At 36.6% G+C, this 27837-nt stretch overlaps 1 long non-coding RNA gene and 1 other non-coding gene across 5 annotated transcripts; one reads left to right on the top strand and one right to left on the bottom strand.

The window, feature by feature from the left end:
- Positions 1–506: 506 nt before the first annotated feature.
- LOC112720355 (uncharacterized) lies at positions 507–27837 on the bottom strand. Of its 4 annotated transcripts, XR_011867328.1 has the most exons (5): positions 27587–27825; positions 27365–27491; positions 26944–27125; positions 1226–1568; positions 507–1105 (listed from the first exon to the last, which is right to left on the bottom strand). It is a non-coding gene; the product is annotated as an uncharacterized lncRNA (long non-coding RNA). The 4 variants fall into 4 exon arrangements; XR_011867329.1 differs by lacking the exon at positions 1226–1568; XR_003162143.3 differs by lacking the exons at positions 507–1105; positions 1226–1568 and adding an exon at positions 10034–10698.
- Positions 6594–6697, top strand: LOC112725419 (small nucleolar RNA R71). Its single transcript, XR_003164530.1, has one exon. It is a non-coding gene; the product is annotated as a small nucleolar RNA R71 (small nucleolar RNA).

The following is a 27837-nucleotide window of genomic DNA, read 5'->3' as shown; positions in this document are numbered from 1 at the left end:
CATCCATGAAAAAGTGCAAAGTTCCCTCCATGGCAAGCTATATGTAGGGTGTCACCGTTGTCAATGGCTACTTCCCATCCTCTCAGTGAAAACGGTCCAAATGCTCTGTCACAGCACGGCTAATCAGCTGTTGGTTCTCGATCATGCCGGAATAGAATCCATTGATTCTTTTGCGTTTGTCATCACGCCCAACACTCGCGAGTTTGAAGCTCGTCACAGTCATCCAATCCCAGAATCCTACTCGGAATACCACGGACAAGGTTTAGACGTTCCGGATTCTCATGAATGCCGCTATCAATTCCAGCTTATACCACGAAGATTCTGATTAAGGAATCTAAGAGATACTCATTCAATCTGATGTAGAACGGAGGTGTTTGTCAGGCACACGTTCATGGGGTGAGGAAGGTGATGAGTGTCACGGATCATCACCTTCTTCATAGTTAAGCGCGAATGAACATCTTAGATAAGAACACACACGTTTGAATGGAGAAACAGAAACAATTGCATTAATTCATCGAGACGCTGCAGAGCTCCTCACCCCCAACAATGGAGTTTAGAGACTCATGCTGCCAAAAGGTACAAATTTCATATCTAAAAATGTCATGAGATACAAAATAATCCTCTTAAAGTTGTTTAAATACTAAACTAGTAACCTAGGTTTACAGAAATTGAGTAAACTAAGATGGATAATGCAGAAATCCACTTCTGGGGCCAACTTGGTGTGTATTGGGGCTGAGACTTAAGTTTCTCACGTGCTTGGGCTGTTTCTGGAGTTGAACGCCAAGTTGTAACGTGTTTCTGGCGTTCAACTCTTGTTCGTGACGTGAGAAGTATGGACTATTATATATTGAAACATGCAACATGGAACTGGCGTTGAACGCCAGTTTACGTTCTCTATCTACGTGCAAAGTATGGACTATTATATATTACTGGAAAGCCCTGGATGTCTACTTTCAAGCCCAATTGAGAGCGCGCCAATTGGACTCCTGTAGCTCCAGAAAATCCATTCCAAGTGCAGGGAGGTCAGGATCCAACAGCATCAGTAGTCCTTTTTCAGCCTGAATCAGATTTTTGCTCAGCTCCCTAAATTTCAGCCAGAAAATACCTGAAATCACAGAAAAATACACAAACTCATAGTAAAGTCCAGAAATATGATTTTTGCTTAAAAACTAATAAAATTCTATTAAAAACTAATTAAAGTATGCTAAAATCTACATGAAATTACCCCCAAAAAGCGTATAAAATATCCGCTCATCACAACGTGTTTTTGGCGTTCAACTCTGGTTCATGACGTGTTTCTGGCGTTTGACTCCAGAATGCAGCATGGAACTGGCGTTGAGCGCCAGCTTACGTCATCTAATCTCGAACAAAGTATGAACTATTATATATTGCTGGAAAGCTCTGGATGTCTACTTTCCAACGCCATTAAGAGCGCGCCATTTGGAGTTCTGTAGCTCCAGAAAATCCATTTCGAGTGCAAGGAGGTTAGATTCCAACAGCATCAGCAGTCCTTTGTCAGCCTTTTATCAGAGTTTTGCTCAGGTCCCTCAATTTCAGCCAGAAAATACCTGAAATCATAGAAAAACACACAAACTCAAAGTAAACTCCAGAAATGTGAATTTAGCATAAAAACTAATGAAAACATCCCTAAAATTAGCTAGATCCTACTAAAAACTACCTAAAAACAATGCCAAAAAGCGTATAAATTATCCACTCATCACAACACCAAACTTAAATTGTTGCTTGTCCTCAAGCAACTGAAAATCAAATAGGATAAAAAGAAGAGAATATACTATAAATTCCAAAATATCAATGAATATTAATTCTAATTAGATGAGCGGGACTTGTAGCTTTTTGCTTCTGAACAGTTTTGGCATCTCACTTCATCCCTTGAAGTTTAGAATGATTGGCATCTATAGGGACTCAGAGTTCAGATAGTGTTAATTGATTCTCCTAGCTAAGTATGTTGATTCTTGAATACAGCTACTTTTATGAGTCTTGGCCATGGTCCTAAGCACATTGTTTTCCAGTATTACCACTAGATACATAAATGTCACAGACACATAACTGGGTGAACCTTTTTAGATTGTGACTCAGCTTTGCTAGAGTCCCCAGTTAGAGGTGTCCAGAGCTCTTAAGCACACTCTTTTTGCTTTAGATCACGACTTTAACCACTCAGTCTCAAGCTTTTCACTTGGACCTGCATGCCACAAGCACATGGTTAGGGACAGCTTGATTTAGCCGCTTAGGCCTGGATTTATTTCCTTGGGCCCTCCTATCCATTGATGCTCAAAGCCTTGGATCCTTTTTACCCTTGCCTTTTGGTTTTAAGGGATATTGGCTTTTTCTGCTTGCTTTTTCCTTTTTCTTTTTATATTTTTTTTCGCAAGCTTCTTCTTTTTCACTGCTTTTTCTTGCTTCAAGAATCAATTTTATGATTTTTCAGATCATCAATAACATTTCTCTTGTTCATCATTCTTTCAAGAGCCAACAATTTTAACATTCATAAACAACAAGATAAAAAATATGCACTGTTCAAGCATTCATTCAGAAAACAAAAAGTATTGTCACCACATTAATATAATTAAACTAAATTCAAGGATAAATTCGAAACTCATGTACTTCTTGTTCTTTTGAATTAAAAACATTTTTCATTTAAGAGAGGTGAAGGATTCATGGAAATATTCATAGCCTTAAGACATAGTTACTAAATACTAATGATCATTTAATGGAGACACAAAACATAGATAAACATGAGCATAAAAAAACCGAAAAGCAGAAAAATAAGAACAAGGAATGAGTCCACCTTAGTGATGGTGGCGCTTTCTTCTTGAAGAACCAATGATGTCCTTAAGCTCTTCTATGTCTCTTCCTTGCCTTTGTTGCTCCTCCCTCATTGCTTTTTGATCTTCTCTAATTTCATGGAGAATGATGGAGTGCTCCTGATGTTCCACCCTTAATTGATCCATATTGTAACTCAAGTCTTCTAGGGAAGTGTTGAGTTGTTCCCAATAGTTGTTGGGAGGAAAGTGCATCCCTTGAGGCATTTCAGGGATTTCCTGATGATGAGCTTCCTCAGGCGTCTCTTGGGATCCATGAGTGGGCTCTCTTGTTTGCTCCATCCTCTTCTTGGTGATGGGCTTATCCTCTTCAATGAGGATGTCTCCTTCTATGATAACTCCAGCTGAGTAGTATAGATGGCAAATAAGATGAGGAAAAGCTAGCCTTGCCATGGTGGAGGACTTTTCGGCTATTTTGTAGAATTCAAGAGAGATGACTTCATGAACTTCTACTTCATCTCCAATCATGATGCTATGAATCATGATGGCCTGATCCACAGTAACTTCGGATCGGTTGCTAGTGGGGATGATGGAGCGTTGGATGAACTCCAACCATCCTCTAGCTACAGGCTTGAGGTCCAGTCTTCTTAATTGAACTGGCTTGCCTTTGGAGTTCCATTGAGCTCCTTCTACACATATGTCCATAAGGACTTGGTCCAACCTTTGATCAAAGTTGACCCTTCTAGTGTAGGGACATGCATCTCCTTGCATCATGGGCAAGTTGAATGCCAACCTCACATTTTCCGGACTAAAATCTAAGTATTTCCCCCGAACCATTGTAAGATAATTCTCTGGATTCGGGTTCACACTTTGATCATGGTTCCTAGTGATCCATGCATTGGCATAGAACTCTTGAACCATTAAGATTCTGACTTGTTGCATGGGGTTGGTCAGAACTTCCCAACTTCTTCTTTGGATCTCATATCAGATCTTCGGATACTCATTTTTCTTGAGCTTGAAAGGGACCTCAGGGATCACCTTCTTCTTTGCCACAACATCATAGAAGTGGTCTTGATGGACCTTTGAGATGAATCTTTCCATCTCCCATGACTCGGAGGTGGAAGCTTTTGTCTTCCCTTTCCCTTTTGTAGAGGATTCTCCGGCCTTAGGTGCCATGAGTGGTTATGGAAAAACAAAAAAGCTATGCTTTTACCACACTAAACTTAGAATATTGCTCGCCCTCGAGCAAAAGAAGAAAGAATAGAAGAAGAAGAAGAAAATATGGAGGAGAGGGGGGAGAGGTGTATTCGGCCAAGAAGGAGAAGAGAGGGTTGTGTTGTATGAAAATGAAGAAGAATGGAGGGGTTTATATGATGAGGGGAGAGGGAGTAGGTTCGGTCATTTAGGGTGGGTTTGGGTGGGAAAGAAATTTTGAATTTTGAAGGTAGGTGGGGTTTATGGGAAAGAGTGGATGGATGTGAGTGGTGAAGAGGTGATGGGGAAGAGAGAATGAGGTGATTGGTGAAGGGTTTTTGGGAAAGGGTGTTATTGGATTGTGTGAAGAGGAGAGAAGGTGAGTGGAGGTAGGTGGGGATCCTGTGGGGTCCACAGATCCTGAGATGATCCTGTGGGGTCCACACATCCTGAGATGTCAAGGATTTACATCCCTGCACCAATTAGGCATGTAGAATGCCTTTGCATACAATTCTGGCGTTTAAACGCCGAAGTGATGCTCATTTTGGGCGTTCAACGCCCAATTGCAGCATGTTTCTGGCGTTGAACGCCAGTTCCATGCTTGTTTCTAGCGTTCAGCGCCAGCTCTCCTCAGGGTATATTCCTGGCGTTCAAACGCCAGGATGTTGCTTGTTTCTGGCGTTCAACGCCAGATCCATGCTCTGTTCTGGCGTTGAACGCTAGCCAGATGCTCCTTACTGGCGTTTAAACGCCAGTAAGTCCTTCCTCCAGGGTGTGATTTTTCTTCTGCTATTTTTTATTCTGTTTTTAATTTTAGTATTTTTTTCGTGACTCCACATGATCATGAACCTAATAAAACACAAAATAAAAATAAAATTAGATAAATAAAAATTGGGTTGCCTCCCAATAAGCGCTCCTTTAATGTCACTAGCTTGACAGTGGGCTCTCATGGAGCCTTACAGGTGATCAGGTCAATGTTGTAGATTCCCAACACCAAACTTAGAGTTTGGTTGTGGCCTCCCAACATCAAACTTAGAGTTTGATTGTGGGGGCTCTGTTTGACTCTGTACTGAGAGAAGCTGTTCATGCTTCCTCTCCATTGTTAAAGAAGAACACCCTTGGGTCTTAAACACAAGGTAGTCCCCATTCAGTTGAAGGACTAATTCTCCTCTATTAACATCTATCACAGCTCCTGCTGTGGCTAGGAAAGATCTTCCAAGGATGATGCATTCATCCTCCTCCTTCATAGTGTCTAATATTATAAAATCAGCAGGGATGTAAAGGCCTTCAACCTTTACCAACACGTCCTCTACCAATCCATAAGCTTGTCTTACTGACCTGTCTGCCATTTGTAATGAGAATATGGCAGGCTATACCTCAATGATCCCTAGCTTCTCCATTACAGAGAGTGGCATAAGATTTATGCTTGACCCCAGGTCACATAGAGCCTTGTTAAAGGTCATGGTGCCTATGGTACAGGGTATTAAGAATTTACCAGGATCTTGTCTCTTTTGAGGTAAAGTTTTCTGAACCCATGTATCTAGTTCACTAATGAGCAAGGGAGGTTCACCTTCCCAAGTCTCATTACCAAACAACTTGGCATTCAGCTTCATGATAGCTCCTAGATATTGAGCAACTTGCTCTCCAGTTACATCTTCATCCTCTTCAGAGGAAGAATGGTTTTCAGAGCTCATGAATGGTAGAAAGAGGTTTAGTGGGATCTCTATGGTCTCTATATGAGCCTCAGATTCTTGTAGGTCCTCAATAGGGGACTCCTTCTTGCTCAGAGGACGTCCCAGGAGGTCTTCCTCACTAGGATTTTCGTCCTTCTCCTCCCTTGTGCATTCGGCCATATTGATTATATCAATGGCCTTGCACTCTCCTTTTGGGTTCTCTTCTGTATTACTTGGGAGAATACTAGGAGGAGTTTCAATGACTTTCTTACTCAGCTGGCCCACTTGTGCCTCCAAATTTCTGATGGAGGACCTTGTTTCACTCATGAAACTCAAAGTGGCCTTAGACAGATCAGAGACTATGTTTGCTAAGTTAGAGGTGTTCTGCTCAGAATTCTCTGTCTGTTGCTGAGAAGATGATGGAAAAGGCTTGCTATTGCTAAACCTGTTTCTTCCACCATTATTAAAGCCTTGTTAAGGCTTTTGTTGATCTTTCCATGAGAAATTTGGATGATTTCTCCATGATGAATTATAGGTGTTTCCATAAGGTTCACCCATGTAATTTACCTCTGCCATTGCAGGGTTCTCAGGATCATAAGCTTCTTCTTCAAAAGCTGCCTCTTTAGTACTGTTGGATGCATTTTGCCATCCATTCAGACTTTGAGAAATCATGCTGACTTGTTGAGTCAACATTTTGTTCTGAGCCAATATGGCATTCAAAGCATCAATTTCAAGAACTCCCTTCCTCTGAGGCATCCCATTATTCACGGAATTCCTCTTAGAAGTGTACATGAATTGGTTATTTGTAACCATGTCAATAAGTTCTTGAGCTTCTGCAGGCGTTTTCTTTAGGTGAATGGATCCACCTGCAGAATGGTCCAATGACATCTTGGAAAACTCAGATAGACCATAATAGAATATATCTATTATGGTCCATTCTGAAAACATGTCAGAAGGACATTTTTTGGTCATCTGCTTGTATCTTTCCCAAGCTTCATAGAGGGATTCAGCATCTTTTTGCTTGAAGGTCTGAAAATCCACTCTAAGCTTGCTCAGCTTTTGAGGAGGAAAGAATTTATCCAAGAAGGCCGTGACCAGCTTATCCCAAGAGTCCAGGCTATCTTTAGGTTGTGAGTCCAACCATGTTCTAGCTCTGTCTCTTACAGCAAAAGGGAAAAGCATGAGCCTGTAGACTTCAGGATCTACTCCATTAGTCTTAATAGTCTCACAGATCTGCAAGAATTTAGTTAAAAAATGATAGGGATCTTCTGATGGAAGTCCATGAAACTTGCAGTTCTGCTGCATTAGAGCAACTAGTTGAGGTTTCAGTTCAAAATTGTTTGCTCCAATGGCAGGGATTGAGATGCTTCTTCCATCAAACTTGGACGTGGGTTTATTATAATCACCAAGCATCCTCCTTACATTATTGTTGTTGGGTTCGGATGCCATCTCCTTTTCTTATTCGAAAACTTCAGAAAGGTTGTCTCTGGATTGTTGTAATTTAGCTTCTCTTAGTTTTCTCTTCAGAGTCCTTTCAGGTTCAGGATCAGCTTCAACAAGAATGCATTTTTCCTTGTTCCTGCTCATATGAAAGAGAAGAGAACAAGAAAAGAAGAGAAATCCTCTATGTCACGGTAAAGAGGTTCCTTATTGTTAGTAGAAGAAGAAAGGGAAATAGAGTGAAGAAGAATGAATAATCCAAACACAAAGGTGAGGATAGAGGCAGTGATTTGAGATGAAGAGAGGTGTTAGTAAATGAATAAATAGATAGAATAAGATGAGAGAGGGAGAAATTTTTGAAAATAGTTTTTGAAAAGGAGTTAGTGATTTTCGAAAATTAAAGGTGAGATAAAATTAAAATTAAAATTTAAAACAATTAATTAATTAAAAAGAATTTTGAAAAAGGGTGAGACATTTTCGAAAATTTAGAGAGTGAAAAGTAGTTAGGTGGTTTTGAAAAAGATAAGAAACAAACAAAAAGTTAATTAGTTAGTTGAAAAAGATATTAAAATCAAATTTGAAAAGATAAGAAGATAAGAAGTTAGATAAGATATTTTAAAATCAAATTTTTGAAAAAGATAAAGTTTTGAAAAAGATATGATAAAAAGATATGATTAAAAAAGATTTAATTTTTAAAATTAAAATTGATTACTTGACTAACAAGAAACTAAAAGATATGATTCTAGAATTTAAAGACTGAACCTTTCTTAGCAAGAAAGTAACAAACTTCAAATTTTTGAATCAATTAATTGTTAGTAAAGTTTCAATTTTGAGATAAAGATAAGAAAAAGATTTTGAAAAAAAAAACATTTTTAAATTTTCGAAAATCATAAAAGAAAAATGAAAAATATTTGATTTTTAAAAAAGATTTTAGAAAGATAAGATTTTTAAAATTGAAAATTTGACTTGACTTATAAGAAATAGCTAAGTTTTAAAAAAAAAATTTGACTAAGTCAACTCAAATTTTCGAAATTTTGAGAGAAATAAGGAAAATATATTTTTTTTATTTTTTGAATTTTTTATTATGAGAGAGAAAAACACAATTATGACCCAAAACATGAAAATTTTGGATCAAAACTAATGATGCATGCAAGAACACTATGAATGTCAAGATGAACACCAAGAACACTTTGAAGATCATCATGAACATCAAGAACATATTTTTGATGCAAAGAAAACATGTAAGACACCAAACTTAGAAATCTTTAATGCTTAGACACTATGAATGCAAAAATGCATATGAAAAATAATAAAAGACACAAAACAAGAAAACATCAAGATCAAACAAGAAGACTTATCAAGAACAACTTGAAGATCATGAAGAACACTATGAATGCATGAATTTTTGAAAAATAATGCATAAATTTTTAAAAAAATGCAATTGATACCAAACTTAAAAATTGACTCAAGACTCAAACAAGAAACACCAAATATTTTTGGTTTTTATGATTTTATGATTTTTTTGTATTTTTTTTGTATTTTTTTCGAAAAACATATAGGAAAAAGAAAATAAGAAATTCAAAATTTTTAATAAGAATTTCAGGAATCTTTCAATGTTGGCCTAAAGCTCCAATCCAAGGGTTGGGCATGGCTTAATAGCCAGCCAGCTTTAGGATACAATCAGTCATACAACAGCAGATGGATTAGGAACAACTAGCTTGCTCTTGTGATGATGGTTTGGAAGCCTCAGTTCAAAAGAATTTGGACATGGCTTTACAGCCAGCCAGGCTTCAACATGTTTCATGAAACTCTAGAATTCATTCTTAAAAATTCTGAAGCCATAGAATGATTTATTTTCAAAATATTATTAACTTTTTTTTTTGAAAATAATTTTTGGGAAAAATGAAAACAAAGAAAAATTTTGAAAAAAAAATTTTTGAAAACTTTTTGAAAAGAAAATTACCTAATCTGAGCAACAAGACGAACCCTTAGTTGTCCAAACTCGAACAATTCCCAGCAACGGCGCCAAAAACTTGGTGGACAAAATTGTGATTCATACTTAAATTGTTGTTCGAAATTAATTGCCCCAGTAATGGCTCCAAAAGCTTGGTGCTCAATACCATGGTCTAAACATAACTTCACAACTTCGCTCAACTAACCAGCAAGTGTACTGGGTCGTCCAGGTAATAAACCTTACGTGAGTAAGGGTCGATCCCACAGAGATTGTTGGTATGAAGCAAGCTATGGTCATCTTGTAAATCTCAGTCAGGCGGATAATAATTGGTTATGGAGTTTTCGAATAATAAATAAATGAACAGAAAATAAAGATAAAGTTACTCATGTAATTCAATGGTGGGAATTTCAGATAGGTGCATGGAGATGATATGTTCCTTCTAAATCTCTGCTTTCCTACTGCTCCCATCCAATCCTTCTTACTCATTTCCATGGCAAGCTGTATGTAGGGCATCACTGTTGTCAATGGCTACATCCCATCCTCTCAGTGAAAAAGGTCCAAATGCTCTGTCACGGCACGGCTAATCATCTGTCGGTTCTCGATCATGTCGGAATAGAATCTATTGATTCTTTTGCGTTTGTCATCACGCCCAACAATCGCGAGTTTGAAGCTCGTCACAGTCATTCAATCCCAGAATCCTACTCGGAATACCACAGACAAGGTTTAGACTTTTTGGATTCTCATGAATGCCGCCATCAAATTCTAGCTTATACCACGAAGACTCTGATCTCACGGAATGGATGGCTCGGTTGTCAGGTGAGGGGCAACCATGCGTCGTGCATCAAGAATCCAAGAGATACACACTCTAGCTCTCGCTTGTAGAACGGAGGTGGTTGTCAGGCACGCGTTCATAAGGATGGATGATGATGAGTGTCACGGATCATCACATCCATCAGGTTGAAGTACGAATGGTATCTTAGAACAGGAATAAATTGAATTGAATAGAAAATAGTAGTAATTGCATTAAAACTTGAGGTACAGCAGAGCTCCACACCCTTAATCTATGGTGTGTAGAAACTCCACCGTTGAAAATACATAAGTGATGAAGGTCTAGGCATGGCCGAATGGCCAGCCCCCATGAATGACCGAATGGTCAAAAGAACTAGATAGTCCAAGACGTCTAATACACTAGTAAAAAGTTCTATTTATACTAAACTAGCTACTAGGGTTTACAGAAGTAAGTAATTGATGCATAAATCCACTTTCGGGGCCCACTTGGTGTGTGCTTGGGCTGAGTTTGATCTTTACACGATCTGAGGCTTCTTTTGGAGTTGAACGCCAAGTTGTAACGTGTTTTTGGCGTTCAACTCTGGTTCATGACGTGTTTCTGGCGTTTGACTCCAGAATGCAGCATGGAACTAGCGTTGAGCGCCAGTTTACGTCGTCTAATCTCGAACAAAGTATAGACTATTATATATTTTTGGAAAGCTCTAGATGTCTAATTTCTAACGTCGTTAAGAGCGCGCCATTTAGAGTTCTGTAGCTCCAGAAAATCTATTTCGAGTGCAGGGAGGTCAGATTCCAACAGCATCAGCAGTCCTTTGTCAGCCTTTTATCAGAGTTTTGCTCAGGTCCCTCAATTTCAGCCAGAAAATACCTGAAATCATAGAAAAACACACAAACTCATAGTAAAGTCTAGAAATGTGAATTTAGCATAAAAACTAATGAAAACATTCCTAAAAGTAGCTAGATCCTACTAAAAACTACCTAAAAATAATGCCAAAAAGCGTATAAATTATCCATTCATCAAATATATGAATTTGGATGATTGTTTTATCTTGAGTCCTCTTTCTCGGAAGTGCGACCCCAGAGAGATGATAGAAGGTGAGGATCCCCTTCCTTGTTTCTCCTGGTATTGTAAAATCGCCGCCATCGAGATTGTGGGAGGTTAGGATCCCCTCCTTGGTTCCTCCTGGGCATATGAGAATGTATCTCCTGGGTAGATGCAATGGTTGTGGTTTTGCCCCCACTTACTCCAAGTTGGTTAGTATAGAGGCTCCCCGGGTGGACGCAAGGGTTGTGGTTTCGCCTCACTTGTCCCCGGTTATGATGAGTGATATATAAAATGTGCAATTATGTGATGTATAAGTGATGATATGGTCATAATGAATGATTATGGAATGTTATGAATGAATATTAAATGACTATCTGAGATACGAGTTTTCCTGGGTGAAAGCAGTGGCTAGCCACCACGTGCTCCAGGTTGAGACTCGATACTCTGCTGACCCTATGTTGTAAGTGTGGCCGGATACTGTGAAAGTTCTGGATGAGCTCACCCCCGTGGATAAACACCAGTGTGAGTGTTGTATGATTATGATTATGTTTATGATTGAGAATTACTCCAGTTAGGGATGCACGACAAAGGGACGGTCCAATGGTTAGCTACCAGAACTTGTTGGGTTGGTTTTATAACTGACAGATGAGACTCATCAGCCACTAGGACAGGCATGCATCATATGCATCTATATGTCTTGTTTGGATTGCCTAAGTGATGGCATAACAAAATGCTACTTGATTATTTGCTATATTTGAATCCTATTTATGATTTCTCTGTTTGTAATAATTGTGTTTGTTGCATTTGGTTCTACTGGTGGTTGGGAGGTTTAGAGGAGTTGGAAAGGCGAGTTTTAGATAATTCTGAAGACCCTTAGCTAGTTGCCTATTTTAATTTCATGGTTTAGTTATGTTTTAAGCTTTAATTATCTGTTGGAAGTTTTAGGATTGCCTTCGGCTTTCCCAGGACATTATATGTTAGATATGTGGGCACTGTTACCATACTGAGAACCTCCAATCTCACCCATGCGAATTTTTTTGTTTTCAGATGCAGGACGTGAGCCTCCTCCCTGAGGCATGCTGGAAGCTTCTGATTTGGCAAAGATCTTTATCTTTTGGGCTTTATTTTGGTTATCTACTGTATTCACTTAGACACGTATTATCTCCACACACACACGCACGCACGCATGCACGCGCGCGCGCACACACACACACACACATATACATGATGTATTAACTTCTCTTAGAGGTTATTTTGGAGAAACAGGTTATATATATATATATATATGTATGTATATATATATATATGTATGTATATATATATATATATATACATACATACATATATATATATATATATATATATATATATATATATATATATATATATATATATATATATATATATATATATATATATATATATATATATATATATATACACTTAGACACGTATTATCTCCACACACACACGCACGCACGCACGCATGCACGCGCGCGCGCACACACACACACACATATACATGATGTATTAACTTCTCTTAGAGGTTATTTTGGAGAAACAGGTTATATATACATACATACATATATATATATATATATATATATATATATGTATGTATGTATGTATGTATGTATGTATGTATGTATGTATGTATGTATGTATGTATGTATGTATGTATGTATGTATGTATGTATGTATGTATGTATGTATGTATGTATGTATGTATGTATGTATGTATGTATGTATGTATGTATGTATGTATGTATGTATGTATGTATGTATGTATGTATGTATGTATGTATGTATGTATGTATGTATGTATGTATGTATGTATGTATGTATGTATGCTTATATGCTCGGACTGGTCATCTTCGCAAACCGAGTCTTGGGCTTTGATACCTATTTTTTGGCACTCTTTTGTACATATACTCGTGTTAACTTATCCTTTACCTCGGTTTGCTTACGTTATCACTTTCGTGAGATTTGCGCTTTTCGATTTAACGATTTTTGCTTTACCCCTTTCTTCAAAGGCTCCTAGCTATAAATCTTTCTTTGCTATATTATATAATTATATTTTTTTCTTTTAGAAGTCGTAGCACCTCGCCACCTCTGTTTTGCATCCTAGGTGTAAAGCTCAGTGTGGTAGGGTTTACACATTTGATGTGGATCAAAGGAGATTAACGACCATTGGCGTGGCGTTAATCACTTACAGTTTGCCATGGAATGAATCATTCATTATTGGAATAGACAGTAAGAAAAGTTAATCCAGAAAGATAAGGCATCTCCAAAACCTTAACTGATTTCTTACTATTGTTTCTCTGCTATTTCTTTACCACTTTCTTATTTATTTTATGCGCATTCAACAACAATCAACCAACTTTCTATTCACTTGACTAAGATCTGCAGGATAACCACTGCTTGCTCAATCTGACAATCCTCGTCGGATCGACCCTCACTCACTTGAGGTATTACTTGGACGACCCGTTGCACTTGCCGGTTAAGTTGTGCGGAGTTCTAAATTTTGCGCACCAACAAGTAATATGACAATGATTTTTATTTCAAAAGAGAGACATTTTTCTTTATTTTAATGTGGTTTAAATATTTGATTCTCCTTCTTCATTGTTTTTGTTTTTAGGCATTTGCTTGTCTTTCCTCTTTTGATTGTGAATTGAATATTGCAGAGGATCGTGATGAGAGTGTACTTCTTGTATTAAACAGGAATGAGAGTGTTGTTCAATATTAAGTTTCTTATCTTTCTGGAACTCAAATTTAGTTTAGTTAAAAACTTATTTGTTAATGTTGTTTCATAATAGAACATTATGTGCAAGTGTTTGGTATTTACATGTGTTTTGATCTATTTAGTTATAAACTTTGATGTTTAAAATAGTTTATAAATTTTTATTGATAAATTATAGATAATTTATTATGTAAAATTTTAAATTTTATTATACTAGAAATTATTAAATTTAAATATTTGAAATTATATATTAAATTTTTAATAAATTGATTTAATATTTAATTAAACCGGTTGAATTTCAGTCGAACTATTAAACCAGTGAACCAGTTGTCTCATCGGTTCATTGATCGGTCCAGTTCTTACAACCTTAGTATTCACATTTATGTATGTAAACCTAAGTATAGAAATAAAGGCATAATTTTTTTATGGGAAAAATAGAAAAAAAAAATTAAAATTTATAAAACTTATCTTTGGAGTTGTGAGTCTAATTATGTGTAGAAAATGGTAAAAATTTATCCCACTATTATAAAATGGTTACAAAGTATACTATGCAAACTAATATTAATAAAAATATATTATCTACAACTATCAAATAATCATAATAATAAATAAATAAATAAGCGAAGAAGAAGGAAAAAAAATGAATGGAAAAGAACCAGAAGAGGAGATGAGGATGAAAAAAAATAGAACATTTGTATTTTTCTACAAAAAAGCTGTACTTATTGATAAAGAGGTGAAAAAAAAATTCGTATTTTCTTTCACAAATTTATGTATTTTCTTTTAAATTTTGGTATATTATAGTTCTCTAATAATAGTTGAGTATTTGGAATATTTTAATAGTGTGTGAATAATGTGGTAAATCTAAAATTACTATATCATATATCTAATAATAATATTCATAATTTTTCTATTCATAAGATTTGAATTCAAACATATTTATCAAGAAAATAACGTATTATAGACTTGTTACTCTAAATTTTCATAAAATTTAATAGTATAATAATAGCAAGTATGTAATAGCTATTAAAAAAAAAATTTCATTTAGGTAAATATCTTTAGGGTTTCTCCAAGTGCTTTACTACGGCAAAAGTGTTCTTATGAGCTTTTGTGAGAAAAGAAAATTTTGAATCCTTATCAGATTTATGTAAGATGAAGTAGGAGAGGACACGAGGGGACCAACACAATCAGGCAGAGAGTGAGGAAAAGTCTTGTTGGGAGGATAGTAGCTACAAAATTCATCTTAGCAGAGACAATGACTAATGCTTTGAATCATAGTTATTAAAATTGAATTAGACCAGTTGGTTCGATCGAAAAATCGAAAAATCGGACTCAATACCAGTCTGGTCTAAGATTAGGACCGTTTAAAGTAGAGAACCGGCACAAATCGGTCAAATTCGGAGTGAACTGGCCAAAATTGGTGAAAACTGGACCGGACCGAATCTCTCAGTTGCAGTTGAAGGCGAATCTATGACGCACCAGGATTCTACAAGTCCACCATGCTCCATATGCTCTAGCGCTGCCAAGTGTCAAGACTTGTGAATTTTGGAAATTTTTCAAAAATGCCTCACATGGGGTTCGAATCCCTTACCCCAGGGATGCAACAAGGATGATCATACCACCAAGCTGACAACGACTAATGCTTTGAATCATAGTTATTAAAATCGAATCAGACCAATCGGTTTGATCGAAAAACCAGTAAATCGGACCCAATACTGGTTCTGTTCAAGATTATGATCGTTTAAGGTAGAGAACTAGCACGAACCGGTCAAATCCGGAGGGAACCGGCCAAAATCGGTGAAAATTAGACCGAACCGAACCGCTCGATCATAGTTGAAGGCGAATCTACGACGCACCAGGGTTCTGCAAGTCCACCGTGCTCCATATGCTCTAGCGCTACCAAGTGTCAATGATTGTTATTTTTGGAAATTTTTTCAAAGTGTCTCACATGAGGTTTGAACCCCTTGCCCTAGGGATGCAACAAGGATGATCATACCACCAAGTTGCAATGCTTCTTACTAACATATATACAAGTTATAATACATATAGTAATTTTTTATTTTATTTATATTCAATTTATTTTAATTTTAAAAGTATTGTTTTGGTCCCTAAGATTTAGAGTCAAAATCAAATTTGTCCCCAACGTTATTTTTTATTTAAAATCAACCTAAACGTTTTATTTCATATTAAAATCGTCCTTTTTAATAAAATTTTTAATTTTATTACTAAATTATCCCTACTTTAATAAAAAAATTATAAAATTAAAAAAATAAAGAAAAGAACGTCGAGGGGGGGAGAAAGGAAAAGGAAAAAGGATGCGCAGGGAGGGGGAAGGAAAAGGGGGAAGGAAAAGGAAAAGGGGGAAGGGGAAGGGGAAGGGAAGGGGGAGGGGACGGCGTGATGCGTGAGCATCTTGTCTATCTTTTTCTAGTGAATTTGCATCTAAATTGTTGAGTTTAATAAAGAATTAATTATCTTTTGGACAATATGGATGCTACTTTGAATCTTGTGCAATTCTATTTATTTTAGGTAGCATTCAGCTAGATTTGATGGAGTTTCTGCAAAAGAAGAGATGAAGGCGAATGATGCTGTCAACCCTGACCTCTCTGCACTCAAACTTGAATAACTCGAGCTACAAAGATCCAATGGACGTGATTCTAGTGACATTAGAAAGCTAACTTCTAGAGCTTTCCAACGATATATAATAGTCCATACTTCTTCTCCGAACTCGCTGCCAAGGCTGTGCCTAACTTGAGATTTCCCAAGTTAGGTGCAAGACACAACAATAATACGCGAGATTGGTCCTGCCCACTTCAAGTTAGGCGCACTAAAGCCCAAGTTAGGCACACTAAAGCCCAAGTTAGGCAGCTTCACTCAACTAAACTCCAATTCATGCTACCAAGCGCAAGTTAGGCGTGGATCAGAGTGAAGGAATCAAGTGGTCCCCATCCATCAATTGAAGACTTGATGATAGTTAGTTAATTCTGATTTAAATTCAAATCTTATCTTTTAGGAAAAGATATTATCTTATTTTTAGATATTAGATTTTTTATTAATTAGGATTAGTTATAAAAAGGGGAGACTTCTCTTCTATTCAGAGACATTGAGATCTGAAACAGTTTACCTGAATCCTTATTTTCTCTCTGAACTATGAGCAACTAAACCTCCACTGTTAAGGTTAGGAGCTCTGTCTATTGTATGGATTGATTCATTTGATTTTTCTAATTCGATTCATGTTTTGATTTATATTTCAATAATTGTTTTTGTTCTTTATTCTATGAACTTGGGTGGAACGGAAGTATGACCCATGTTCTAATTGAGTTCTTGTATAACTTGGAAAAGCTCTATACTTGAACAACAGCTTGAAAATATATTATCCTAAATTTCTAATTGTTTGTATTTAACGGGATACGTGACATATAATCCCCTTATATTTGGATAATTAGAATTTTTGTGGCATATAAACTGGAATTTGATTATCACCTTCTAATTGGAATTAACTGACCAAGGAATTGGCAGTTAATGAATTTTAGAGGAGACTAGGAAGGTCTAAGGAATTAGGGTCTAGTCACAATTAGTTTGCCATGAATTAAATCTTGCATGATTAAATTAGTTAGTAAGAAAAGTCAATCCAGAAAATAGATATCTCCAAAGCCTTAACTGTTTTCTCTAATATTTTATTCCCAACTTATTTATTGTGTGCCTGTCTTATTTTTAACTTAAACTTATTGAACATCCAACACCCTTTTCTGCTTGCCTAACTAAGCCAATCACTCAATCATTGTTGCTTGATCCATCAATCCTCGTGGGATCGACCCTTACTCACGTAAGGTGTTACTTGGTACGACCCGGTGCACTTGCCGGTTAGTAGTGTGGGTTGTAAAATACCGTATCAAGTTTTTGGCGCCGTTGCCGGGGATTGATTGTGATTAACAACTATTCATTGTTTGATTGCTTAGATTAGATAATTTTTCTTTTAATTAAATTTTTTTTATTATTAGTATTTTTCGAAAAAAAATAAATAAAAAAATAAAAAATATATACAAAAAAAATATTTATTTTCTTCTTTCCGTCGTCTTTCCTTCGTACCCCCTCCCCCTTTTTCGTTTTCTTTCTTTTTATTATTAAAAAAAATAAAAAAAATAAAAAAATAAAAAAAAATATACAAAAAAAAATTCTGAAATTAAGTTTGGTATCCCCTTGGCTATTGAGTTTAAATCTTCTTTATGCTCTTTCTTCTTTACTTGCTTGTCAACCACATGGTGTGTTTAATCCTGTTTGGTGTTGTGTGCTAAGGAAAAATAATGGAGAGAGATCACATGGGTTACTACTCACACCCGAGTAGTGATTCATATTATGGTGGATGGAGGAACTATCCAAATTTTGGTTGGCAAAGTCAAAACCAAAGAAATTTCAATGCTTCATGTTCCAACTACCAAGAATCATCATCTTTCTATCCATATCAAGAGCCACCATCTCCCTATTCATACCAAGAACCATCCTCTTTTTACACTTATCAAGAACCATCATCTCCTTCTTATGCATATTAAGAGCCACCATCTTCTTATTCATCTCAAATACCATCTGATCTTGAGCTTCTCATGAAAGAATGCCTACACGATATAAAGACAAGTGTCAAAAATATAGAGAAATATGTGCAGACAATAATCAAGAACCAAGAATAGGAGCAAGCAAATTCCTTCCCAAGAGATATAATACAAGATCCTATAGAAGAAAGTGAGAAAATCAATCAAAGGAGTTCATACTCCAGTGAACTAGAGAACTTTCCATCCTCACACATGGAAGAAAAGGAAGATGCAAAAACAAAAGAGGAAGATGCACATATGGAAGAAGAGGAAGATGCACAACCTCCCATCCCCGTGGTAAGCAATGAAGAAGAGATTGAATTAGAAGAAAGCTACCAAGAGGAAGAGGTTGAAATTGAGGAAGCTTGCAAAGAGATGGAAGAATTCAAAGAAGAACACAAGGGAGTGGAGCTTGCAAGACCTCTCCCAAAGCCATCACCATCCAATACAACATTCAAGTGGGTAAAATTCCTATCCTTAATCCTTATTTTCCCACTTGAATATGGGCTACTAGAGACGGATGGTCAACTTAGAGCTTTTTGTGGCATTAAGAGCAAGAGGAAGATGGTTAGTGGTAAGAGTTGTCAAGCAAGGTTCAATATGGTTGCATGCTCCAAATTAAAGTGCAAGGATTGGTGTAGAGCTAATTTGAATGGGTCTAGAAGGTTGTTTGGATGTCTCTGTGAGAATTCAAATTGCTTGCCACTCGGTGGGAACAATGCTGATACACAAGAAGACGGGTGTAAAAGCAAGGTTTGGGTCCCGGGAATTCATTCCCACAATCAACACTCTTGGGGCCTTGTTACTTGCTTCAACTTGCTCAAAAGTGTTATGCGCCTAGTTTGGGATCCCGGTAGCCATTGGAATTACAAACATTGGTGGAGATTCTTGGATCAGTACAAGCACAAGCCACCATGACAAGGAGCTCACCACATGTCCAACTTAAGGACTTTAACTAAAAGTGCTTGGTGGGAAATAACCCACCGTGGTATGATCGTTCTTTTTCATTCTTAGTTATTTTTCATAGTAGTAGTTTTCTTACTTATTTGATTCTATTGAGTTCTTACTAATTTTCTGATCATGCAGCTATTTTATCACAGGAACCGGACACCTCAGTTCTTCTTTGCTTGAGGACAAGCAAACCTTTAAGTTTGGTGTTGACGCTTCGCTTAAAGGTTTTCTGTTTATTCCTATAGCACCAAAAGGGAGGCGAATCATCTTCACTGAGGAGCACAACCTAAAGAATAAAACGACCGCTAGGATAACTAAGGTGGTTGAGTTCCTTTTATTTTTTATTCCTCCCCTCTTTTTCTATGTTATGTTCCGGCTTTCTGCTATTTTGCATTGTTTGTTGCATGATCCTTTATTAGTTAGAATCCTAGGACTAGTTTAGTTTTCTTTTAATTGCTTTAATTATGAAAAGATGTTTCATGTACCACTCACTGAACTTTAATCTAAAGAGAAAAGAAAAGAAGTGATGTATTACATGAGAAATTGAGTTAATTTTAAGAGTAGTCTTATTTACTTAAATGTGATGGTATTAATTGTAATTCTGAATGCATGACATGAACAGTACATATTTAAATTTGAATAAAAGAATGTTGAGGTACAAGGAACAGGAATTTAGAGAATTATTATGACTTCTCTGAAATAAACAAAAAAATTTAATCCTTGAAGCAAAAGAAACAGCAAAAAAAATAAAATAAAATAATTAATAAATAAAAGCAAGGTCCAAGGCTCTGAGCATCAATGACTAGGGATGTCAGACATGATTAAAAGCTCAAAGAGTTGTTTCCCTAGTCATATGCTTGTGGTGTGATTGTGTCAAAAAATCCTTGAGACAGAACACTTAGAGTCGAGATCAATTGCATTTAACAAGAGTATGCCAAAGGCTTTGAGCACCACTGTCTGGGAGTAACTGAAAGAAAAATCAGAACTCAAAGAGAGTTCCCCAATTAAGTGCTTGTGGTGTTTCTGTATCAAGTAATTCTTGAGACAAAACATTTAAAGTCACGGCTAGGCTCAAGGTGCAAAGCACCAAAGAAAAATAAATTAAAGTAAATTTTGCTGTGTTCAAGGATTAAACTAAATTATAAAAGATCAGAGAATTCATAATATTATCCGGATTCTAATTCTGAATGACAATAACATTCTTCGGATTCAAAGGAGCGTGAGATGCCAAAACTATTCAGGATTGCAGTTATAAATCCCACTATAAAAAGAGACATGAGCTTAATCGAACTCTCATTCTCATGCAAATTCACATCCTAAGCCTATATTAGTTTTGGTTGCTTGAGGACAAGCAACAGTTCAAGTTTGGTGTTGTGATGCGTGAGCATCTTGTCTATCATTTCCTAGTGAATTTGCATCTAAATTGTTGAGTTTAATACAGAATTAATTATCTTTTAGCCAATATGGATGCTACTTCGAATCTTGTGCAATTCTGTTTATTTTAGGTAGCATTCAGCTGGATTTGATGGAGTTTCTGCAGAAGAAGAGATGAAGGCGAATGATGCTGTCAACCCTGACCTCTCTGCACTCAAACTTGAATAACTCGAGCTACAAATATCCAATGGACGTGATTCTAGTGACATTAGAAAGCTAACTTCTAGAGCTTTCCAACGATATATAATAGTCCATACTTCTTCTCCGAACTCGCTGCCAAGGCTGTGCCTAACTTGAGATTTCCCAAGTTAGGTGCAAGACACAACAATAATACGCGAGATTGGTCTTGCCCACTTCAAGTTAGGCGCACTAAAGCCCAAGTTAGGCACACTAAAGCCCAAGTTAGGCAGCTTCACTCAACTAAACTCTAATTCATGCTACCAAGCCCAAGTTAGGCGTGGATCAGAGTGAAGGAATCAAGTGGTCCCCATCCATCAGTTGAAGACTTGATGATAGTTAGTTAATTCTGATTTAAATTCAAATCTTATCTTTTAGGAAAAGATATTATCTTATTTATAGATATTAGATTTTTTATTAATTAGGATTAGTTATAAAAAGGGGAGACTTCTCTTCTATTCAGAGACATTGAGATCTGAAACAGTTTACCAGAATCCTTATTTTCTCTCTGAACTATGAGTAACTAAACCTCCACTGTTAAGGTTAGGAGCTCTGTCTATTGTATGGATTGATTCATTTGATTTTTCTAATTCGATTCATGTTTTGATTTATATTTCAATAATTGTTTTCGTTCTTTATTCTATGAATTTGGGTGGAACGGAAGTATGACCCATGTTCTAATTGAGTTGTTGTATAACTTGGAAAAACTCTATACTTGAACAACAGCTTGAAAACATATTATCCTAAATTTCTAATTGTTTGTATTTAACGGGATACGTGACATATAATCCCCTTATATTTGGATAATTAGGATTTTTGTGGCATATAAACTGGAATTTAATTATCACCTTCTAATTGGAATTAATTGACCAAGGAATTGGCAGTTAATGAATTTTAGAAGAGACTAGGAAGGTCTAAGGAATTAGGGTCTAGTCACAATTAGTTTGCCATGAATTAAATCTTGCATGATTAAATTAGTTAGTAAGAAAAGTCAATCCAAAAAATAGATATCTCCAAAGCCTTAACTGTTTTCTCTAATATTTTATTCCCAACTTATTTACTGTGTGCCTGTCTTATTTTCAACTTAAACTTATTGAACATCCAACACCCTTTTATGCTTGCCTAACTAAGCCAATCACTCAATCATTGTTGCTTGATCCATCAATTCTCGTGGGATCGACCCTTACTCACGTAAGATATTACTTGGTACGACCCGGTGCACTTGCCGGTTAGTAGTGTGGGTTGTAAAATACCGCACCACGGCGCCAGCGAAACTCGGAGCTGCCGTCACCGTCGCCGTCGGGAATCAGAGCTCTCGAGGGAGAGAGGAGACGCGAGCCAGGGAGAGAGCTCGCTGTCACGCTCCGCCACTGCCACCGCTGCTACCGACCTCGCCGCCACTGCACCTCCCCATTTCTGCTTCTGCTTCTGCTTCTTGCTTTGGCTTCTGCTTCTGCTTGAGCTTTCGCTTGAGCTTCTGCTTTTGCTTCTTCTGCTTCTATTTTTGCTTCTAATTCTGATTTTGATTTGTTGTTTTTTAATTTTATTGTTGTTGTGTGTTGATTTTGTTGTTGAATTTGATGTTGTTATTTCTGAATTTGAATAATGTGTTATTGTTGGTGTTCTTGAATCTCATTATTAGTATTTGGTGGAAGTAAGGGAGGCGGTGGTGGTGGTAAAGGTGCTGGTGCTGGTGGAGAGTATTTTTGTCCGTAAAGAATTAAAATAACGATTTTAATACAAAATAAAACGTTTGGGACGATTTTAAATAAAAAATAACGTTGTGGATGAATTTGATTTTGACCTTAAACCTTAGGAACCAAAATAATACTTACCCCTAATTTTAAAGTTACTCATTTTTAAATCAATTATATTTAATTTAACTATAAAATTTATTAAATATTTATAAATTAAAAAGATAAACAAAAAAATTATTAATCACAATTTATTTTTTCTTTTCATGATTATATGATATCTATTAATATTATTTTTTTAATAAATACTTGTAGTATATAATAATAGGTAAAAACTAATATGTAGTTATCTTCATATGAAGTTGATAGTTAAAAATCATTAGATGATATTTAGTCAAACTTGTCAAATCATCTAATTGTTCTTAAATATCAACTTCACATGAAAACAACTGTATGTAAGTTTTCACCTATAATAATATAATAATACAATAAATATAAACTAATTAATAAAGTATTAAAATTTAAAAATGATCATTATTTTCATAAAAAAAATAAAAGTACTTATAATAAAGAAAAATAATTAAATTTTATATAATTATTTAATTATACCGGATTAACCGATTTGACCAGTGACCCACCAATTGAACCAGTGATCCAGTAATCTAACCGGTTCGATTCTGACAACTATGCTTTGAATGCTGTCTGGGGAGACCAGAGGGCTTTAGGATTGTTAAAAGGGAACAAAACTAATTCCAATTCTTCTTCAATAGTGAATTGGATATGCTGCGAATAGAGAAAGGATCTCCTTGGCTTTTCAAGGATTTTATCCTCCATGTCCAACGTTGGAAGGAGACGGATCATGTAGAAGGGTGTTTGATCCATAGATTTTCAGTATGGATACAATTCTGGAGACTACCTGAGAGCTACAAAACCTTGGAGGTGGGGAGAAAACTCGAAAATAACATCAGAAAGGTGATAGAATGTGGATTCTGATATTAAGGGCAAGGAATCAAGAATTGTAAAAGCAAAGGTGGAATTGGAGGCCGCTAAGATGATTAAAGATCAATTGCAAATTGTTGGACTAGGCCAACAACTCATTGAAGTAGGGATGAGGTATGAACGGTTAGGCACCTTTTGCACGTATTGTAAGATGCTAGAACATTAGATGAAGCATTGTCAATCATTCATGTGGGACCCCGATGAGGGTAACATGAAGTAAGACAAAATTGAAAAATAGGTTACGGCAGATCAAGTTGGAAGAAAAGTGTACAATTTTGAAGAAGGACAACCTAATGCATCAAATTCTGCTGATAAATCAAGAAGCGTTCCTCAAAAAAAGACTTCCCCTACGTGGCTGGTTGATAGTTTCCCTAATTTATCAATGAATGACAATGATGAACACACGAAAAAATAGGAAGCAAATAATTATCATCTAGTCAAGGAGAATAGGAGGAATGAGGAAACATTTGAGACTGGGGCTACAAAGTTGAAAAAATCCAAGACTTAGGAGGTTCTATCTAATATAATAATGCCACTAAATATGGAGAAAAATTAGAAGATGGGAGCAAAACAGCAAGGAATTCCGAATGCAAAACAGAGCCTAAAGAAGATGGCAAGAAAGAAAGTGGGGGAATATAATCGAATTGCTGGTGCAAAAATGGAGAACGAGGACACAGAAAATGCTAATCCACAAAAATTGATATGTTTAGAAGAGAAACAGAAGAATGATGCAATGGTGGGGGTGCCAGCTGTCAAATGTCACCTGGGGATCCATGAGACTACTTATATGGAATTGTCGGGGTTTGGGGATACCCCTGACAATCCATAATCTTAAATGGATTAGCAAATTCCACTCTCCCAAGATTGATTTTATTAGTGAAACCAAAAATCAATCTCAACAAGTTGTGGTAAAGATGAGAGAATGTGGCTTTGCAAAGTGGTACATGGTGGAACCAAATAAGAGAGCTGGTGGCTTAGTTTTGGCATCGAAAGAAGGTGTGGATGCGCAGATTTTGGAAGTTGAGGGGTTCTTTATAGTAGTAAGACTTAAGGATATCTATCTGGGAGAGAGCTGGTTGTTCATTGGTGTGCACTTCAATCATAGTGACTAACTCCGGCGTCAACAATTTAAAAAGCTATTAGCGCCGATCGCACAAAATAGAGAAAAAATTATTGTTGCAGGAAATTTCAATGCCTTTACCAACCCAAGTGAAAAGGAGGGAGGAGGAGAAAAGTCCTCAGTGGCTATGGCAGAATTTAATGGTTTCATTGGGGGAAATTTAATGGCTGATTTGGGTATGATTGGCAGAAAATTCACATAGAGTAATAGGAGGAGGGGAGATAAGTTAATTGAAAAGAGACTAGATAGGTGTTTGGTGACTGAAGACTAGTTATAGCTGTACCCTAATCCGATGGTTCTCCGCCTATCCGAGACTAGCTCAGATCACGCCTCGTTGCTCATGGATTCCTCTCTCCATTCAGAGAAATAAAAATGCAGGTTTAAGTTCCAAGATAGATGGTGTGAACTGGAGGAAATTCGGCGTTTAATTGAGGAGGTCTAAAAGACTAGCATAGAAGGCTCGACAATGAATGTGGTGGCTCAAAAGATTAAACTTTGCCGCCATGAGTTGGTACAATGATAGCAGTCCAGCGATGCTAACTTTAAAATGGCCATTAATCAGCTTGTCGCGGAAATAGAAGAGATAAGACAGAGTGGGATTCAGGGAGGTATGGAAATTATGAAGCTAGAACAAAAGTTGGAGGAAGCAGTGCATAATGAAGAAAGATACTGGAAAGAAAAATCCAAGATCAAGTGGCTCAAGGAATGGGATAAAAACACAACTTTCTTTCATAGAAAGTTCAAAGGCAAAACTGGGAGGAACAAGATTTAGAGATTGATTGGCCTTACCGGAAATGCAGCTTCCACGCACCAAGGTATAACAACAATTGTCGATGATTACTTCAGAAAGATTTTTTCCTCTATAGGTCAAACAGTCTGAGGACCTATTTTTGAGGGCTTTGAGCTGAAGATTACAACTCTCATGAACCGACGGCTACAAAGACTAGTATATATGGAGGAAGTGAAGCGAGCCACCTTCAATGTCCATTCCCAAAGTGCTCCAGGAGATGATGGTATGACTGCTAGATTTTTTCAGAAGTATTGAGACATTGTAGAAGGAAATATTTTCAAGGATATTCAGAGTTTCTTTGGAGGGGAAATTCTTAAGAGTTTCAACCATACTAAAATTTGCTTGATTTCAAATATTACTGATGTTAGCAACATGACTCAGGTACGACCAATAAATCTTTCTACAGTTATGTATAAAATTATTTCTAAAGTCCTAGTTCATAGACTGCAAAAATTTGTGCATTTAGTGATAAGCCCTAGTCAGAGTGCTTTTACAAAAGGAAGGCTTATCTCTGATACTATTCTAATAGCACATGAATGCATGCATTATCTTAAAAATAAGAAAAGTGGTCTGGAGACCGAAATGGATGTCAAGTTGGATATGAGCAAAGCCTACGACAGAGTTGAATGGAGATTTTTATGGTTCATTTTGGACAAACTAGGTTTTGGGGCAAAAATTTATTGACTAGATTCATGAACTTGTGTCAACTGTTTCTTATTTGGTTATTGTGGAAGGTCAATCCTTTGGCTTTTTCAAGCCAGAAAGGGGCATCCGAAAAGGTGACCTCCTTTTCCCTATCTTTTTCTTTTCTGTGCAGAAAGTTTTTTCTTCTTGCTACACAAAGCAGAACAAAATAGACAGGTTCCGGGGATTCAGATTAATCGACAATGTCCTATTATAAACCACTTGATATTTGCTGATGAGTCTATCCTATTTTGTAAGGTCTCAAAAGAGAATTGTGAAAATATTCTAAACTTGCTCAATTTATTTAAAGGTGTTAGTGTTTAACAAGTCAATTTGAATAAATTGGCTCTTTTTTTCAGCAACAACACCCCTCCTCAGATTCAGACACATATAGCAGACAGATTAAATATCACTCATGTTGGAGTTCAGAATAAGTATTTGGGGCTTCCTTCTCTTGTCCAGAAATCCAAGAGAAAAATTTTTAGTGAAATCAAGGAGAAAGTAAGAGAACAGGTGGATGGATGGCAACAGAATTTATTGTCAGCTGGAGGCAGGCAAGTTCTCCTAAGGGCTATAGGCGAGTCAGTTCCTATATACACATCATCATGTTTCAGGTTACCATATACTCTCCTATCTGAAATTCATAGTATCCAGACTAATTTCTGGTGGGATAGAAATGGGATGAAAGACGTATGGTGTGGATTAGTTAGAACTGAATGACTCGACCAAAGACGGATGGGGTCTCGGATTTAAAGATCTCCAAGCTCAAAACCTAACTCTATTAGGCAAACAGTTTTGGAGAATCACAACAAAATCACAGACTATCCTAGCCGATATATACAGAGATAAATACTACATATATGGTAATATTATGTCTGCAGAAGCAAGGAACATACCTTCCTGGGAATGGTGTAGTATGTTGGAGGGCCAAAAACTAGTTGAAAAGGGCCTCCATTGAAGAGTTGATTCTAGAACTTCAATTCATATTTTTTTTATATGCGTGGCTACCTCCTCCTTACCCCGTGAGTATTCTTCCAGCTATGGCACGTAGTCCTTTCAAGTTGCCTATGTCAAAGATCTGCTAACAGAGAATAGAGAATGTAATTAGTACCTCTTACAAGAACTCTTTTTCCCTTCTATTATAGACCAAATTGAAACAATCAAACCGGGTGAGGGTGAAGATGTCTTAAAATGGACTTTAAACAAGTCAAAATCATATGATGTTGCTTCTGGTTACTATATTGCATATCAATTTTACCATTTCTACCCAAATGTGAACTTAAACTAGAACCAGAATAATTTAGTTTGGAAGGATACCTAAAAACAAAAAATTTCTCATAAGGTCCAGATTTTTATTTGGAAGTGCTTGCATGAACGGCTCTATATTCTTTCACAACTACACCAAAGGATCTCCACAACACGTCCAATCTGCAGAGATGCCAATCTATGGAAGAAACAATCAATCATTGTATCACTCAATGTCTTGAATCAAAGAAATATTGGCAACAAAGCAACTTTAGAACTCCAATTTTTGCTCACCAGTTCTCAAGCATCTGAGCATAGTAGAAAGCTTCATCAGCATCCCTACGTGGTGGTCATGGTGGAGAGAGAAAAATAGACCTGCTAGCTTGCCAGTGTTAGAATGTATGGAAGACCAAAAACAAAGCCATTTTTAAAAATCAAACAAGCACTCCAATTGAAGTGGTGGCTGTCTCGAAGAAACTCATTGAAAAAGGCGCTCGACGATGCCCACCATTTCTAATTGAAGACCTGTTCTTACTTTACCTTTC

Source organism: Arachis hypogaea, chromosome 11 (assembly GCF_003086295.3).
Source record: "Arachis hypogaea cultivar Tifrunner chromosome 11, arahy.Tifrunner.gnm2.J5K5, whole genome shotgun sequence".
Classification (NCBI taxonomy): Eukaryota; Viridiplantae; Streptophyta; class Magnoliopsida; order Fabales; family Fabaceae; genus Arachis; species Arachis hypogaea.
This window is presented reverse-complemented; position numbering and strand designations above follow the sequence as displayed.